General features: G+C 41.0%; 1 protein-coding gene and 1 non-coding gene across 4 annotated transcripts in view; one reads left to right on the forward strand and one right to left on the reverse strand.

The window, feature by feature from the left end:
- The window catches only part of Rp1 (RP1 axonemal microtubule associated), a 316,472-nt gene that overhangs the window by 16,400 nt on the left and 282,411 nt on the right, over positions 1-17,661 (forward strand). The gene's annotated exons all lie outside the window — the stretch shown is intronic.
- Trnaa-agc (transfer RNA alanine (anticodon AGC)) lies at positions 4,887-4,957 on the reverse strand. The gene has a single exon. It is a non-coding gene; the product is annotated as a tRNA-Ala (tRNA).

Raw genomic sequence — 17,661 nt, forward strand, 5'->3', positions numbered from 1 at the left:
TATCCTTAAGGAAGTCGGATGTGAATGTGAGTGGTGTGAGACCAGTGCCTCCAAGTTCCATGAGATAAAAATCTAGTGCTCTCATGATGAGTGAGAAACATCTGAGGATCTCTTCAGTTTCCTTCTTATCATCTGTCTGTGTGATGGTTTCTGGGGAAGTCTCTGGTTTCCCTGTGAATTTTGAAATTGTTGACATTATAATTGGTTCTATCATTTAGTTTCCATATGACCATGTAAGTCATTTAACCATGTTAAACTTCATTTTACTCATTTAAAAAATGGAATAATAAAGGTCTCTACTTTCCTGGGTTGTTGTAAGGATTAAAAAAAAAATTGCTCAGTGCCTGGCACATACTAAATACTCAATAAATGTTAATAATGCAAAACAGAAGAGAATAAGAACACTAAAGTCATACTCCCAGATAAGAACAAGTAGTCCTGATTGGATGATTAAGTATTGGAAAAACGTTACTAATCAGAAGTTGGGAGGTGGGAGGGCTGATCAGGATAGGGGCTGGGAAAGGAGATAGCATGAAGACCAAGCTGTCTGTCTCCTTTCCCTCAAGCCCAAGAGGCCTGCTGAATGAACCGGTTTGGATTGTTGGGGTCCCATTGGCCACACTCTCTCAGGAATGTCCTTTGTATTTGATTTTGATTTTTTTGTTCACTACATAAATTTTGATTATAATTTGGCTTGCCTTATGGGTCTGCAGGCAGGACAGCATGCATGTGCCACATTGGTTTGTGAACTCTTCTGCAATCCCTTTGTAAGATGAATGAGTTGGCATTCTGATGTTATACATCATTCCCTGGGAGGTTGGTCAAGGTGATTCTGGCAGCAAAGTAAGAGAACGTTTGTTGTCTTGCTGACCATGTGCTTTATGGGAAACTTCTTCTGGAACTTTTTCACAAAAGCTTTTGCACCAAGGAATTATTGCAGAAAGCTGATTGCCAGATTTACTGAGAGCTTTCTGGTTGTCAGATACTGTGCTAAGTATTGGGGATACAGCCATGAATAAGTGGGACACTGTCCCCATCTTGTGGAGATTACAATCCAGCAGGTCAGAGAGCTGGTAGGCAAAATCATCACAAACAGTGAATTGCATCATGTCAAGGTAGAGTAGGAAGGTTGAATTGAGTAGAAAGACAGGGGGTTGGGTGTCATGTGGCAGATAGGGGTTGGCATAAGAAAGTTCCCTTCTCAGTCTTCTTCTGAGATCCTTCGTACAAGTGAGAGTGGGAACCTCACATTGGACTGTGGGTGCTTCTCTCTGCTCTTTCTTGTTGCGAGTAGTGGGCGAGGTGAGGGGAAGGTACATCTTGAATCTCCTCTTGTCCACTCTACATGTTCTATAGAACTTCCTGAGACTTGTGTCCTGCATGGCACTCAAGCTTGGTTCAAGCTCATGGGGACACTAATGGCTTTATTCCAGGATTGCCATGAGGGAGGGGGAGAAAAGAGCATAGTGACACAAAATCCTGCAGGATGTTTTCATTTTTCAAATTTGAGCATTTAGTGTTCAGTGTGTCTTTCATTTGTGTAGTTGGGAGTATGTAGTTTGGAGCAATTATCCAACTCTTCTTTGCCTTTTTCAAACAAAGAAGCAAACACCTGGAACACACTCTCTCACAGGAGCCTAACAACCCAAAGGGGTTGGAAAGAAAAACTGGCTGTGTGGTCTAGATTAAATGATGTGTGTTTATTCATAATTTGCGTTTCCAGTCTGCTAGACTCCTCGCTTACGTAGAGCACGGAAAGAATGCCATCGGGTCCAACTGAAGTCTAAACATGCCTTTGAAGTTTGGAAGTGAGTCATGATGGGAGCCTGGAAGTGTGGGATTCCTTTGAAATAGTGTGTAACTGCTGCTGTTATAAACAGGGCCCGCTCAGCACGCACTGACCGGCACAGGGCCCATTTCTGTAGTAACTGGTGGCTGTCACCACATGCTGAACAATACACTTGCTCCTTCTGTCATCAGCCTTACTTTCTCTCTTTTTTTCTGCCCATCAAGACTGTCCCTTCCCTTAGAGAGGGACAGACAGTGAGAGCTCCGTGCTGGTCCTGCCTGGAGCATGCACGCCATGCATGCCCTTCCCTCCTTACTGTTGGGGTGCTAATTCTTCCCCTCCACTCCTGGTTTTCTCTTACCTTCACTCCATAAGCCTCAGGTGTTAGTCAGCTTTTTGTCACTGTGACCAAGATACCTGATAAGAACAACTCAAGGAGGAAAGGGTTATTTTGGTTCATGGGTTTGGAGTTTTAGCCCATGGTTGGCGGACTCCCCTGACCACACTGTTCTGTTGTGTATACACAGGGGGCAGAACATCATGGTGGAAGGGTGTGGCAGGGGAAAGCCTTTCTGCTCATGGCAGCAGGAAAGCAGGGAGAGAATGAGAAAGAGAAGATCCAGGCACAGAAACAGATCCAGGCATGCCCTCAGGGACTCACCTGCCTATAGTCCTACACTACCTGCTGACAGTTTCTACCCAGTAGTCCAACCAGCTATCAACGAATAATTCCAGAAAATGGATTAAACCACTGATGAGGTCAGAGCCTCTATCAGTGCCTAAAAGTCCAACCTCTGAACCTTGCTGCTTTGGGGATCATGATTCTAACACATGAGATTTTTCTGGGGACATATGAGGATCAAACCATAACGCCTTATTTGCTTAGGGAAGCCTGTCTGGCACACCCACAGTCTGATGCTCCCAGGGCCACCTGTGTTTCCTTAGCATGTGTCTCACTTACAGCTCCTTGATAGAAACTGATCTTCCCTGGGAAACCGGATTTCCTTCTCAGCGGGGATTGGGTCTTCCTGCTTATGGCTGCCCAGTGTCTGACACTACTAGGGGCTTGGTAAGTATTTGTTCCTTGTCTGAGAGGCGTGGCCTCTCCCCTCCCATGGCCAGAGTTACGTTTCCCAGCGCCAGGTGTGGACTCGGAGCCCCTGTGTTAGTCTACCTTTACCTGGAACCACAGTCATTGAGCTGGAAGGCTCACTCTAATTCCGACTCCTCTTTTTCACATGGGGCAATGGTATTAGTTTGCAAGGATTGCTGAACAAATACAGACTATGCATCATCAATCTGAAAATCCCCAATCCAAAATGCTCCAAAAAATATAAAACTTTTTGAGCATCACCATGATCCACAAAGAAAAAATTCTTCATCATGAAACATCTGTTTCATGCACAAAATAATTAGTAACATTGTATTAAATTATCTTCAGTCTATGTGTGTAAGGTGAATATGAAATAGAAATGGATTTTATGTTTAGATTTGGGTCCTATCCATAAGATATCTCACTGAGTATATGAAAATATTCCCAAATAAAAAAAAATCAAAATTGGAAATATTTATAGTTTCAAGCACTTCAGACAAGGAACCCTAAGTCTGTATCACAAAGTGAACTGGGTGATTTAGATAATGAAAATTGTCTAAATATTCTAGAGGCTAGAAGTCAACATCAAGATGAGTTCCTTCTGACAGCTGTCCAGGAGAATATGCACCATGCCTCTCCCTTAGCCTCTAGTGATTTGATGGCAATCTTTAGAGTTTGTTGGCTTGTGACAGCAAAACTTTAATCTTTATATGGTACTTGCCCTGTGTGTGTGCCTGTGTACAATTTTTCCCATTTTTTTTATGTACTGGGGATTGAATTCAGGGGTGCTTAACCACTGAGCCACACCCCAGCCCTTTTAATTTTTTTTATCTAGAGACACTTCTTGCTAAGTTGCTTAGGGCGTTACTAAGTTGCTGAGGCTGGCTTAGAACTTGAGATCCTCCTGCCTCAGCTTCCCAAACTGCTGGGATTATAGGCATGCGCCAACACACCTGGCCAATTTTTTCTGTTCTTGTAAGGACTCTAGTCATTGGATTAGGGTATTAATGATCCTAATGACCTCATCTTCAAAGACTCTTTTCCTTAAAAATTTCACATTCACAGGTATTGAGGGTTAGGACTTCAACATATTTTGGAGGACCCAGTTCAGCCCATAATAGCAGCTAAATTTATAATATTTAATTCATCCTCCTTGTTGAAAGATGGTCTTACATAGTCACCATTTACAGAACTTGGAGATGGTGTTATTTTCCCAGGGATAGTTTTTATTTGTTGTCCTCCGTGAGTAAGATAAGAACTGGAAGACAGAGAATGCCTGGTTATAAATTAACAGCTGGTCAACAAGCTCAGAGTTGGAGCTTGTTGGCTAAGTTTGGAAAATTGTCCTTACCTGATGCTTTTGACTGACATTAGGCCCACTTGGCTGCATAGCCACGAAGAAACCCAGTCCCATGGGTCCATTTATTCTTATGGATCAATAAACATTTAGAAAGTGACCTTGTCAACAATTTAATTAAAATTACCCAACCTTTGAAATTAGAAATAATTCAGGTTTTGCCAAGTATTCTCTGCGTGGCTGTAGGCAAGTCACTGAACTGTGTGGATCTCAATGTGCCATCTGTAAAGTTCCAGCGCTGGGTCAGGTAACCATTGGCTAGAAGGTGGGAGAAACCTTCTTTGGATTATGTGGTTCTTTTAGTGTTGAAGGCATAAAAGTCCTCTATGGAATTGGGCTCTGCAAGTATAAAAAGAGGTTAATTATTGAAGAGCTTTTCTTCTTTATTATCCCCAGTAGATATGAGCTGGATCTAGCCTTGGCACAGAAGAAAGAGATGATTCTTGCTTTAGTCTACTTCTGTGTACTGAACATCTACCCTTTGCAGGAGATGGATCATCACACAGTAGGTCAGCTACTGCTGACAGGGCCTTGTTCCCAGCCCACCCCAGTGTCATTCCTATGCAGTGACAATTTGCATGGGTCAAATGTGTTGTCTTCATTTTCAGAATAACTGATTTTTTCAAAGAGTTCTTTTTTTTTTTTTTTGGTGGATCTGAGAATTGAACTCAGGGCCTTGTGCTTGCTAAACAAATGCTCTACCACTAAGCTAACCCCCTAGGCTTGAAGAGTTATTTCTGTAAGTATCTGATAAGATGTTTAAGCACCAGAGTGTTGGTTACTTGTTTCTTGTACAATGTAGCCCTCAGGGTGTAATGCTCGCCCTTTATAATCTTGGCATTAAAGATGCCTGCTATTAACAGAATCTTGAGTATAAATAGAGATTTTTAGGTGTCCTCATCTACTATTGTATCGTCTATTACAATGCTCATTGTATCATAATGCTTTCTGTTTTTTTTTTTTTTTTGCCACCAAATTGTGACTCTCGATTGTGGAGAGAACATAAAATAGACCAGATGTCTTAACTGAGTTTGGATAAATCAGTCATCACCTTCTATTTTCCACGAAGAAGGAGGCCTAGCAGCCTCCTTCACTTTCCATTCCATCTTTCCAAAGCAAACAGAACAGAGATGTCCAAGTCTGCGAACCATCCTGGGCCGGCCCTGGGGGTATTCGGTTTTAAGGATGTGATTACTGTTGCTGTGAACAGAAGGGGAAGTCAGACTGTCAGCACTTTGTCTCAAATACTCAAAACAAAACAAAACAAAACAAAAACCCTGAAACCAAAAACAAAACAACCTCAGTAGAAAGAGAACTGAGGAGCCCACTCATTCCTAGTGTGACGTTCTAGAGGAACACAGACCCACATAGGAAGCTGGAGAAACAAGCTCTTGATACTGTAGCCTGGCCTTCAGATTCAAGAATTCTTAAGTTCACATTTAAATAGGAAGTGACTTTAGAGTCTTTTTTTTCTTAAAAGAAGAAGAAGGAGGAGGAGGAAGAGGAGGAGGAGGAGGAGAGAAAAAAAGAAAAGAAAAAAAATTGCCTCCTCACCAAGGTCATTATGAGGCAGAGTGGATTTTATAGTCATGTATTAACAGTCAAACATCTAAATATTTTACCCAGATATGAGAACCAGATGAATAAAAGGCCCTGTTGTGACACTGATTCCAAGGTGTCATTAATGCAAGCCAGGCCAGTACTGGTGGAGTTAGGAGGAGAACTGGAATCAGGCCCTATGGGACTCCCAGAAATGAGAGAAACAGTTCCTCAAACCACTTTTAGGAAGAACGTGAATAATAAAAGGGAAAGTGTAAGTGCCACCATGCAATTGTTAAATAATGCTACGGGGAGCCTAAGTGTGTGTGCATGTGTGTGTGTGTGTGGGGTGGGGTGGGTTGCCGAGAGCCTGGTCTTCACAGGCCTTTCTGAATCTGGTTCCTTGCATGGTTCCGCCTGGTGGTGGCCACGCTGGGTGAGAAGAAAGACAAGCCCTATTAGGAGAAAGGGCGTGAGAGATGGGCCTGAAGAATGGTTAGGATTTTCAGAAGATGGTACTCCAAATAGAGGGAATGAATATTAAGAGGGAGCCGCATAATGACAGGAATGCTTTCTATGGAGGTGCATCACTTGGGACGAGGCTGGGACCTGGGAGCATGTCATTCTGGGAACTTCGAACTTGGTCTCATGGCACACTCCCTCAAGAATTTAGGAATAGGCTTCAGTGAGTCTCAGAGGTTTTATGTGAAACTCTGAGTATATGTGCACATTTCAGTTACCTATTGTTGCGTTAAAAACCACTCTAGAGATAACTTAAAAGTTAATAGGCTTAAGACAGCAGCTTCCCATTTCTTATGATTCTGCAATCTGGTCTGGTTTAGGAAATAGAAACTTGCCCCAGTACCCCAGCCTTTCATTGGGGTCCTTCCATCTAATGTCAGGGGCCCTTCATGATTAGTGCCTGCAGTCTTGCTGAGAGTTTAAAGTGACAGCTAAGCCCATCAAGGGGTTCCCTACTAAAGACCATCTTTGGGGACATTTTCACAATTCCTGTTGAGACCACCACTGCAGTCAAGTACAGGACTTGTACAAAAGAGTAGACATCTCAGAGGCCAGTTTTGACTCAACATGACTAATGACTTTCTTTTTTTAAATTAACTTTTTAAAATAAATGATAGCAGAATGCATTACAATTCATATTACACATATAGAGCACAATTTTTCATATCTCTGGCTGTATATACAGTATGTTCAAACCAACTTGTGTCTTCATACTTGTACTTTGGATAAAGATGTCCATCACATTCCACCATCCTTGCTAATCCCCTGCCCTCTCCCTTTCCCTCCCACCCCTCTTCCCTATCTAGAATTCATCTATTCCTCCCATGCTCCCCCTCCCTGCCCCACTATGAATCAGCCTCCTTATATCAGAGAAAACATGCAGCATTTGTTTTTTTGGAGATTGACTAACTTCACTTAGCATTATCTTTTCCAATTCCTTTCTTATAGCTATAGCTTTCCAACTATGAACTTGGCCGTAAGCCAGGGAATCCTCTACTATTAGTATTAGATGAATAATGGTGACTCAGGAATTCTTCAAAAGTAAATATTTCACTCCAAGACTCTGCTGCAGTGGAGGGTGGTCTTGTGATGGCTGGTAAGCAAAGGGTCCTGATCTACTTGTGCTTTAATATACAGAGCTATCGAGATGGAAAAAAGCCGGGGAGGTGAGGCAAGAACAGTGCACTTGGTAACTGGAAGTGTGGAAAATATCCATTTCCCGCTGGTGAAAGAGGGGTCCTTTCTCACCAAGAGTGCAAGCAGAGAGAAGGAAAGTACCGTTTTCTCAATCGCTCTTTAGTTTCTGCTTTCCCAGTCTATGTGCTGTTTTCGTGTCCTAGGGAGAGAAAGGAAGAATGAATATGTCAGACTTAATGCTGATTAATGCTGGTAATCAGCCTGGCAACAGCTGCTGGCTTAACAACTTCATTAGCAGCCTTGGAACTGTGTTTCCACTTCTTCTGCCTTACTTAACGGCAACCTAATTTACATTCGACCTCTTCTCCTGTGTTAAGACATTCATCAAGGATACATTAGACGCCAGAGGAGTCATTGACATCCATGTTAAAGAAAAAAGATGCCCTGTGGGTCACCATGAAGAGATTCTAACCTACAATTTCCCATTTTAGCTTGCGATGGTAGGGTAGTGGATAATCCTTGTTGCAGACATGGAACAGATTACACTGCAGTCAAAACGACAGGAAAGGTGTTAAAAGACTGGAAGTGAAAATTCTGGGAAGTGATTTATCTTTAGGGCCGGAGTTAATCTCTTTCAACTTTGGGTCTGGAAAATCATGGGTTTTGTTTTCTATATAAGACTCTCTACAGCACCAGCCAAAGGGAATGTGGTGGTCAGGTAATTCTAGTGTGGAAAGAGTTATCCATAGCACAAGTTAAATTTAGAGACATTTCTGAAAACTTGACTTGATTAAATTGATCGATCAGAGTTCAGAGTATATTTTAGGTTTCTTTCTAATGCTGCTATTTATAGTTGCTCTATGGACTATGCTAAAAATAAAAATATGAAATAAAAACTTCTTTGCCAGAAGTAAAATCAAGAATCTATAAATGGGATGGAATCAAACTAAAAAGCTTTTTCACAGCAAAGGAGACAAGCAAGAAAGTGAACAGAGTGTCTACAGAGTATGAGAAAATCTTTACCACCTGCACCTGAGATAGAGCTTTAATCTCCAGGATATATAAAGAACTCAAAAAACTTAACACTAAAGCAAAACGAAACAAAACAAATAACCCAATAAATAAATGGGCAGAGGAACTGAACAGGCATTTCACAGAAGAAGAAATACAATCAATCAACAAATAAATGAAAAAATGTTCAACATCTCTAGCAATTAGAGAAATGCAAATTAAAACTACACTGAGGTTTCATCTCACACAAGTCAGAATGGCAATCATCAAGAATACAAGTAACAATAAACATTGGCAAGGATGTGGGGAAAAAGGTACACTCATACATTACTGGTGGAACTGCAAATTGGTGCAACCACTCTGGAAAGCAGTATGGAGATTCCTCAGAAAACTTGGAGTGGAACCACCATTTGACCCAGTTATTCCACTGTTTGGCATATACCCAAAGAACTTAAAATCAGCATAAGATAGTGACGCAGCCACATTAGTGTTCATAGCAGCACAATTAACAATAGCTAAACTATGGAACCAAACTAGGTGCCCTTTAATGGATGAATGGATAAAGAAAATGTGGTATATATACACAATGGAATATTACTTAGCCATAAAGAAGACTGAAATTATGGCATTTTCTGGTAAATAGATGGAACTGGAGATTATCATGTTAAGCAACATAAGCCAATCCAAAAAACAACCAACCAACCAACCAACCAACCAAAGTCCAAATGTTCTCTCTGCTATGTGGATGCTGAGTCACACTCACAATAGGAGGGATAAAGGGAGGAGTAGAAGTTTACCAGATTGGACAGGGGGAATAGGGGGAAGGGATGGGGGATGGAAATGGGAAAGACAGTGGAATGATTTGGACAGAACTTTCCTATGTTCATATATTAATACACAACCAGTGTAACTCCATATCATGTACAATCACAAAAATGGGAAGTTATACTCCATTCATGTATGTCATGATATGTCAAAATACATTCTATTATCATGTATAACTAAAAAGAACAAATAAAAATTTAAAAAATAAAAAACTTCTTTATATAAAAGGAAGCTATCTAAATAAGGGAAACCATAATTGCCTACTTTGGGGGTAAAAAATGTCAATAATTTATGTGTGATTTATTTGTAAAGGGGAATATGTCACTGTCATTGTAAAAACTGAGAGACAAATGCAAAAAAAATGAGTCTGAATTCAAAGTTAATAGTGTATGTGTTTTTTAATATGAATTTGTACATTATTGCCCATGTAAATTTGAGAATAGTAAATGATCAAATTCATATTATTAATAATGATGATGGTGAAAATGATTTGTTTAGTTATTATGCTACTTTACCTCATTTAACCCTCAAAATACTAGTATAAGATACATACTATAACTTCCCCATTTGTAGATAATGAAATGGATATTCTGAGGTGAGTTAAATTTGCAGATTATTTGAGCAAGAAAAATGTAGTAGAACTAGGCAGTATTCCAGATGAAGTTAAGTTAGAATGCTCTGACCTGCCACATGTACAGGTTGTATTTATGGCCAGAGAAAAGGAAATAATATATGAAGCAACCCATTTGGCTGCAGTCACAACATTCAACCTTATATGGGCATTACATGATAAGGCATTTGCCTTTTATAGACATGATCAGACAATTGGCAGCCTGTGATTGACTGAAGCTCTATGGCTGTGACTGGCTGAGACTCAGTTATCTGTTGCAGAAATATATTCTTAGGTTAGTCTGCAGTTTACTTTCACACACTAAGTTAGATTGCAGTTTCCTACCTACGGGGACAGCATTGGGCCAAATTTTATCATGCAAGTACAGAAACAGACTTCAGCCAAATTTATCAATTTAATTGGCTCAAATTGAGGAATGCCCATTGTCAAAACTACATTTTTAATGAGTCCACTTCATTTACTTTTCACAGTGTGCCGGGTCACCTCAGACTTGGATAAATTCCAATGAGGAGCACCTTGGTAGACATTTTCAGAAAGGAGGAAATAGAAGCACTATAAATATTTTGTCTTTTTTTTCTAGAGAAAGAAATGAGGGCTCAGAGGAATCAACTAATTTTTTAAAAATAATATTAGTTGACAAAAATTAGTTAAAACTTCACAAAAGCAGCTCTCTATATTATGCTATATTTTATTTCTTTTGCCTCTGAATTTTACTCTGGAGGTAAAAATTTTTAAACTTTCTAATGAGATTCCCAAGATCATATGGTCCCTTTCAAATAAAAATGTCTTATGTCATGATTTCACAAATTGAGTGACTGTGATCTATTGTGCAGGAAGGCTGTCAGTGTTTGTTAAACACAAGACATTGAGCTGAGGAAGTTACTTCATGTAAACCTCATCAACTCTGTGAGCTAGGTGTTAGTGTAGCAGTTTTTTTTTTTTTTCCAAGCTAAGGAAGGAATTCAGGAACATTAAGTGCCTTAACAAAAGTCCTGTGTGTTGTAAAGTGAACCCAAATCTGTCACCTTCTCTTCTTAGAGATAGATTGATGATTCCCTGAAAAATGATGGAAATCAAACCACTTTCCAAAATAAGCAGATTCTTTTTAGTTGATTTTCCAATTTTCTTTGTTCTGATGCCTCATTCCTAAGATTAGTTTTTGACATAATCAATATACATTCCAATTCAAAGTCTGCTGCTGCAAAGTTTGCAAAACTGCGTTGGTGTGTCATTACATGAACTGCCAGGCTAATCACCGTAGCCTCTGAAGTGTCCAGATTTTGACTTTGTGTTATGGCAGTAGACACACAGCTGCAAATCAGTAGCTATAGACAGCTTCACAGGATGATTCTTAACATTTCTTCCAAACAAGAGAGAAAAAATCAGCAAACTGATGAGGAGTCGAGTCAGCACATTTTGCCTATTCAGATTCAGGAAGTTGGAGTGCAGGATCAATTCTGAAAGCTAAATAGCTGGAAAGTGCTAGTGACTCATATTCCTGTGCAGATCTGCTCCTCTGTTGTCACTTAAGTAAAGCTTTGGTGTCTTGTAGCATTTTTACACTGTGTGACTAGTCTGGGGTGTTTGGGATTGGCTGTAGGAATGAGTCCTCATGTCCTCTTAGGGCCTGGTGCCAGTTACCTTACAACACCTGGTCCCCAAATCTGTTCTGATTTTGATTCTAAGCTTTGGATAGGTCCTGAGTCCTTTAGACCACTGTGAAGTGGTCTGCAGTCTGGATGTGCATTGGGAACTATAGTCCTTTGTCCTGCTCACAGTTAGGGAAGCAGGGAGCTTTTTACTCTACTCCATACCTTGGTATTTCCATGGTTTCTGAGCTGGTTTCTCTATGCATCAGTCTCTTCCTCAGACTCAACCTGCATACAGAGCTGTGATACTCCCTTCTTTCCGAGCTTGTTTCAGAGACTCTTGGAGGCAACTTGTCTCCTGGGATGTATAGTGCTCTGCTCTGTCCTCATCTTCATGTTGCTCCCAGATCAGGAGAGAGTCTTCTGCTTGGACTTGGAGTCCTCAACCAGGTACCAACATCACCTGACAGATGCCATAGTAATGGCACACGGTAGTGGGACACTTGGGGACCACCAGAAGGTCAAAAGGGCAGATAAGGGGCTGGGATTGTGGCTCAGAGGTAGATCGCTTGCCTAGCACATGTGCAGCTCTGGGTTCGATCCACAGCACACATAAAATAAATATTTTTTTTTAAAAGGTATTGTGTCCAATACTAAAAAAAAAAGGCAGATAAGTTCCAAGGTCTTAATCCATAATCTGTTACCTATTAAATTTTTCCTTACCCTTCCATTCTTTTAATACTATCTATAGTATGTGTCTTTCCCCTTCCTATTCTTATCAGATTGACCATGAAGAACAGGTGCATAATGGTACCATGATGTTTTCATCATGCTATCATTGCTGACTGCTGATCTGTATCTTCTGCAAGGAAGAAGCACTTAAAAAAATAAAACATACTCATGGCCAGTGTAAAAAAGCAGACCCTTGCCTATCTCAGCAACTTTATAAAAGGCTGGCTACTCGCTTCGTTTGGGGGCTGATCTGATTTCTCTCTCAATCAGTGGTGGTCCCCCCTCTCCTTGAGGTGAAACATCGTTTCCCAATTAAAGACTTTCCTTAATATTTGTGCTCCCTTGACTCAATATCTTTTTATTTATTTATTTATTTATTTTTTAAAACATCACTGAGTCGGAAGTAGTGGCATCAATAGCAGAAAAAAAAGGTTTTTTTTTTTTTTTTTTTAGATGGGTTTGATTGAAATATTGACTCCAACATGTTCACCTGACTTTGAGACTCTTGGCAAGTCTCAGTTTCTTCATGAGGTGAATAATAGGGGGTAAAGAACTGTTGTAAGGTCAGAGCCAATGTATAGAAAGCATTTGGTATAATACCTGGCATGAAATAGCCCTTTAATAATTCAGAACATTTATTAAATCTTTCCATGAACCATCTGAACAGTGGAAAGCAAAATGTAGTTTAGACATTTTTTTTTTTTTTTAGCCTTTGAGATAGTTGGTAATAATGGCAAAGTAATGAAATCAGCACTAGAGTTCTTGTATCTCAGCCCCAGCGACTTTAGAGAATGCCTATCTGGCTTTGATGAGGTCCCACCCTTCCTAGGTATTTTAAAGGCAGGTTCCTCAAGGTAGTGAAAATCCTCCCTTTAGTCCTGTAGATTGAGCTGTAGCCAGGAAAATCCATGGGAACCTTTGGAACTTATTGGGAAGTTGAAAATTTAGACTGAAGAGCTGGAAGGGTTGTCAATTTCTCTGAAGGCTCATTAGACAGCAGAAGAGCTTTACAAATGAAGGGCCTGAAGCCCAGAGTGTCAGGTCATCTAAAATTAGACACTTGAGAATGAGCTATGCCAGCAGGAAGTGAGCAAGGTGGCCCAATGACCTTTTCCACTTCTAATTTCTGTGAGTCTATGGAAAGGTCTATTACTTCTCTGTATTTACTAATGTATTTTTTTCCTAATCCTTCTTAGCATTTTCACCCTTGGGTATATTTATAGATTCTACTGTCAAAGCTTAAAATTATAACAAAAATGCCATTTCATACCCTATGAGGTTTAGTCCATGTTCAATTCCATCTTGCACATTTCTCTTTCTAGAAAGCAAAGCTCCCCCATCCATGTTGCCTTATTTCTGTTGCTATTTTTGAGTTACATTTACGGTAGAGTTAATCCATTTTTGATAAGGAATTTAACATGCATGGCTAGGTCAACTAGTAACTTTACGGTGTGAGTACTGCTGAAAATTATGAAGAATATTTCATCTTAAGTTATTCCCTGGATACAAAAATGGTCCAGATATAGAAGGGAAACTTTGCTATAAAGTAGCAGTTTTTTTTTTTTTTTTTTTTTTTGAGAGAGAGAGAGAGAGAGAGATTTTTTTTAATATTTAGTTTTCGGTGGACCCAACATCTTTGTTTGTATGTGGTGCTGTGGATCGAACCCAGGCCACACTCATGCCAGGTGAGTGCGCTACCACTTGTGCCACATCTCCAGCCCCAAAGTAGCAGTTTTATAGAAGCAGTCCTCCATGGTGGACAGTGCTTTCAGGATGGAATGTCAGGGAAGATTGCAATCGGTTGTAACCACATGAAAGAGAATTGTGGGGCAAAAAGAAAGTGAAAACAAGATGGTGAGGGTAAGGGGATACCAGTAGGAGAGACCAGCATGAGATTAAGAGGGACCCAGAGAAGGTAAAACATAGCTTTGAGGTTCCAAGTAGGGCTCAGGGTGTGGACTGGTGCAGGGGAAGAAGCCAGGCCTGAGGAGTCAGCACATTTTTAAGATTAGAACAAGGGAAGTTTTAGGAAAGTAACTGCAGTGCTAGGGTCTCACCACAATGGGAACAAGGGCCCCAGAAGGAACCAGACTGACAGGTTAAGACTTTGGTGGTGGGAAAGGCTTTGCACATTAAATGGAGATTTCAGTGTAGCCCTGACATTCTGTAATTGTGGTGTCTGGTCAGAAGCTAGAGCTGATGTCAAAAGCCTGGAGGTGCAGGCGTAGGTCAGTGAGGATACTGGGCAGGAGTTTTCTCAAGCAAGACTTTTAGGAAGAGAGCTCGTGGATGATTTTGCAACATCACCAGACCTGGGCTTTCCTTGATTTCCATGTACTTTGATTTTCAGCTTTTTTTTTTTTTTTCAGATAATAGATGTTCTGTCTGGTAAATAAAGAGAAAAGGAATTAAATGAACATTTCTAGAATGTCTGCCATTGAAAGGTGCTTGCCTAGACATTTCACAAATGTTTCTCAATGAACTGTTACCTAGCCAAGGACATGGTTACAATTTACTCTCTCTTACAGAGGATACAGGCTTTGAGGGGTTAAGTCACTCATCCTGGTGCATGTGGGAGACCAACCTTACACGTGACTGAGTCACACTCCCCAGCTGAGCACTGAGGCTCTCAGTCACAGAAATGTGGCAGAGCTTTCCCCACCTTTCTTAGGTTCCAGGGTCAGTGCATGGGTGTGTCTTGCTACAGTCCCATGGGTGAAGCTATGCTCACCTGTTCCTTTGTAATATAACCCCTTGCCCTGTTTAGGGTAGAATCTTCCATGGAAGTGCCTTGTGTGTGTCCCCTTCTCTTACTGTGCCCTTGGGTATGGCCTACCCAGGTGTCAGTCAACCTGCTGACAGTGGACATCATGAAGATAGACTCAGCCCCCTGACCCCTTGCCTCATTTGAATAGCTTCTCCTCAATAAAAGGGGTCAGCGCGTGCTCTCTCTCTCTCTCTTTCTGCGGACCCTTAAGGTCAGAGGAGCCATCACAGTGACCCCAAAGAAAAAGGTATTTGTGTCTCTTGTGTGGTTATTTTGCGCAGCCCAGTTAGCCCAGTTCAACCGGAGTGACCCCTGAGCCTTTTAGTCGAGAGAACAGAAACCTGGTAGGTGCACACAACTAATAAGCTTTGGCCCTTGGGTTCACTTTCAGGTCTATGTGATTCCAAAGTCTGCGCTTTTTACATTCTGTTCTGCTACTTTCTTCAGCTGTCCAGGTTAGGGCTGCAGTACCTGGGCCTGACCCACAGCAGGCCCTCTGTAAATCAGAGGCTATTGACTCTCTCCCCCTCTGCTCACCTTCCTCGATCTCTCTTAAAAAAATCTATTATTTCATTTTTAAAGAGTGTCTTAGTTGACTCTTTAGAATTATTGAATTAGGTTATAATGCACCCACATTTTCTCTTTCGTTTCATGAAGCAGAATAATATCCTGAATTTGGAAGTTTTGGATATTTTTTGGAGAAGGGAGGGTTAAGCAAGGGTTTATACTATACTATTACTTTATTTTTAAAGTCGAGACTCTTGGATTTTTAAGATATAATGGGGGTTGGGGCTGGGGCTCAGTGGTAGAGTGCTTGCCTGGCAGGTGTGAGGCACTGGGTTCCATTCTCAGCACCACATATAAATAAATACATAAATAAAATAGAGATCCATTGACAACTTAAAAAATTAAAAGAAAGTATATAATGGCTTTCAAGAAATCTATGAAATGAGGTATTTTCCAATTTTTCTGAGGGGAAAAAAAAGTGCGAGATTGATTCTCAGAGTGCTTAGGTGAGTCCCTTAAGCCCCATTTCAACATAAGTGCACAGGCCTGAAGGTCACTTTCCTGTACCATGGTCATCTCTTCTTTGCACTTAGCTTTCTTATCTTATTCCTTGTCATAAGGGGGTTGGACCTGCCCTCTGGCCAGCCCTCTCACAGGTTTTCCAGCTATGTATTTGTAGATGTCTACATAACATCTCTAATTGGAGCTCAAGAGGTCAAAATCTGATGATTCTATCATTTCTGTTCTTTCCCCACCAAAGAAACATATTTTCTTCACTTTCACATTCTAATGTTCTTTTAGTTCTCAATGGAATATTTATCGACGACTTCTAATGCCCACTACCAGTAGAATGGTCTTGCTTAAAATGAATGATGGGCAAGTCTCAAATGGGCAACCAGATGACCCCCAAATCCTAATATAGTGTCCTAATAAATTTTCTTCTTTTTCCCAGATGATATCTTTCCTCAGTCTTCAGTTCTCCTAAGTTCTCTCTCTTCCTGATCAATCAACCCAACTCCCTGCATTGGACTCCCTATTTTCAGCCTGCCTGCCTTCTGTGACTGGGAAGAACATGCCCCTGCCCCCATGGCAGACCCATCCCTCCCCCATGTTCAAGGGTCCCATTTTCTCTCACCTTCTCATTTCTCTTTAGCATGATCCTGGTCCTACCTTACATCATCTGTTTCTGCTTGATTATTCTGCTAAGCATACAAATACAGCTTAACACCACCAGTTTTAGAGAAAATCTCTTTTGATCCCATTTCCTCTCTCTAGTATTATACCACCACTGTTTCCCTTCTCAGATACAGTCCATGAAAGAATCCTTCTACTTCTCTCATCTCTTAGTCTAGCTCACATCTTTGTCCCTGACCGCTGTCTTCCCACCTCTCCACTACAACGACCTCCGTTGTGACCTCCAGGGACTCCATCTTGCCACAAGCAATGAGTTACACTCAGTCAGAGGTGCTCCTGTAACTCAACCATCCCCTTTCCAGAGAGCATCTTGCCTACAGGCTTTCAGAGTCTTGTCTAGGTGGTTTTCTTCCTATCTTAATGGCCAGACACACTGTTTCTTTTGGAAGTTCTTCTTCTCTGTAAGACCTTGAAAAGCCTAAGGACTCTCTTTTCCTTGTTTGCTAGAAAACTTTCTCCAGGTGTGTAGTGTCTCCCCTCCCTGCAGTTATGTAGCTTTAAGCACCATCTGTAAGCTCATTGCTCTCAAAGTTACTTCTCCATCTGTGGTTTGCAGCCTGAGCTCCAGACTCCCATATCCAACTACCTACTTGGCACCTGCACTTTGAAATCCAACAGGTGTATGGAAGAGATTATACCATAAATATAATTATAGATGCTAGCTCCTGCCCACTCAAGCCTTTCCTATTTCAGGACACAGTCCTACTATCCACCAGCCCAAGCTCCAATCTTTTCTTTATCTTAAAATAGTATGTCCCAACAGATCCACACACAAACTATATATAATCCTGCACAATCTACTTCTCACCATTTCCCTGGCTTCACTCCTAATCAGAAGCTGCCAAGATTTTTTGTTCCAGCTACTTCAGTGACTACCTGAGAATGCTCCTGCCTATACTCCTGCTGTTCTCAACTTCCAGCCTGCCCCTAGCAGCCAGAGTGATCTCCAAAGTGTAAATCAGCATGCC

The sequence above is a fragment of the Marmota monax genome, unplaced genomic scaffold (genome assembly GCF_021218885.2).
Source record: "Marmota monax isolate L192 unplaced genomic scaffold, Marmota_monax_Labrador192_F-V1.1 WCK01_AAM20220418_F8-fsc00044, whole genome shotgun sequence".
NCBI classification, from domain to species: domain Eukaryota; kingdom Metazoa; phylum Chordata; class Mammalia; order Rodentia; family Sciuridae; genus Marmota; species Marmota monax.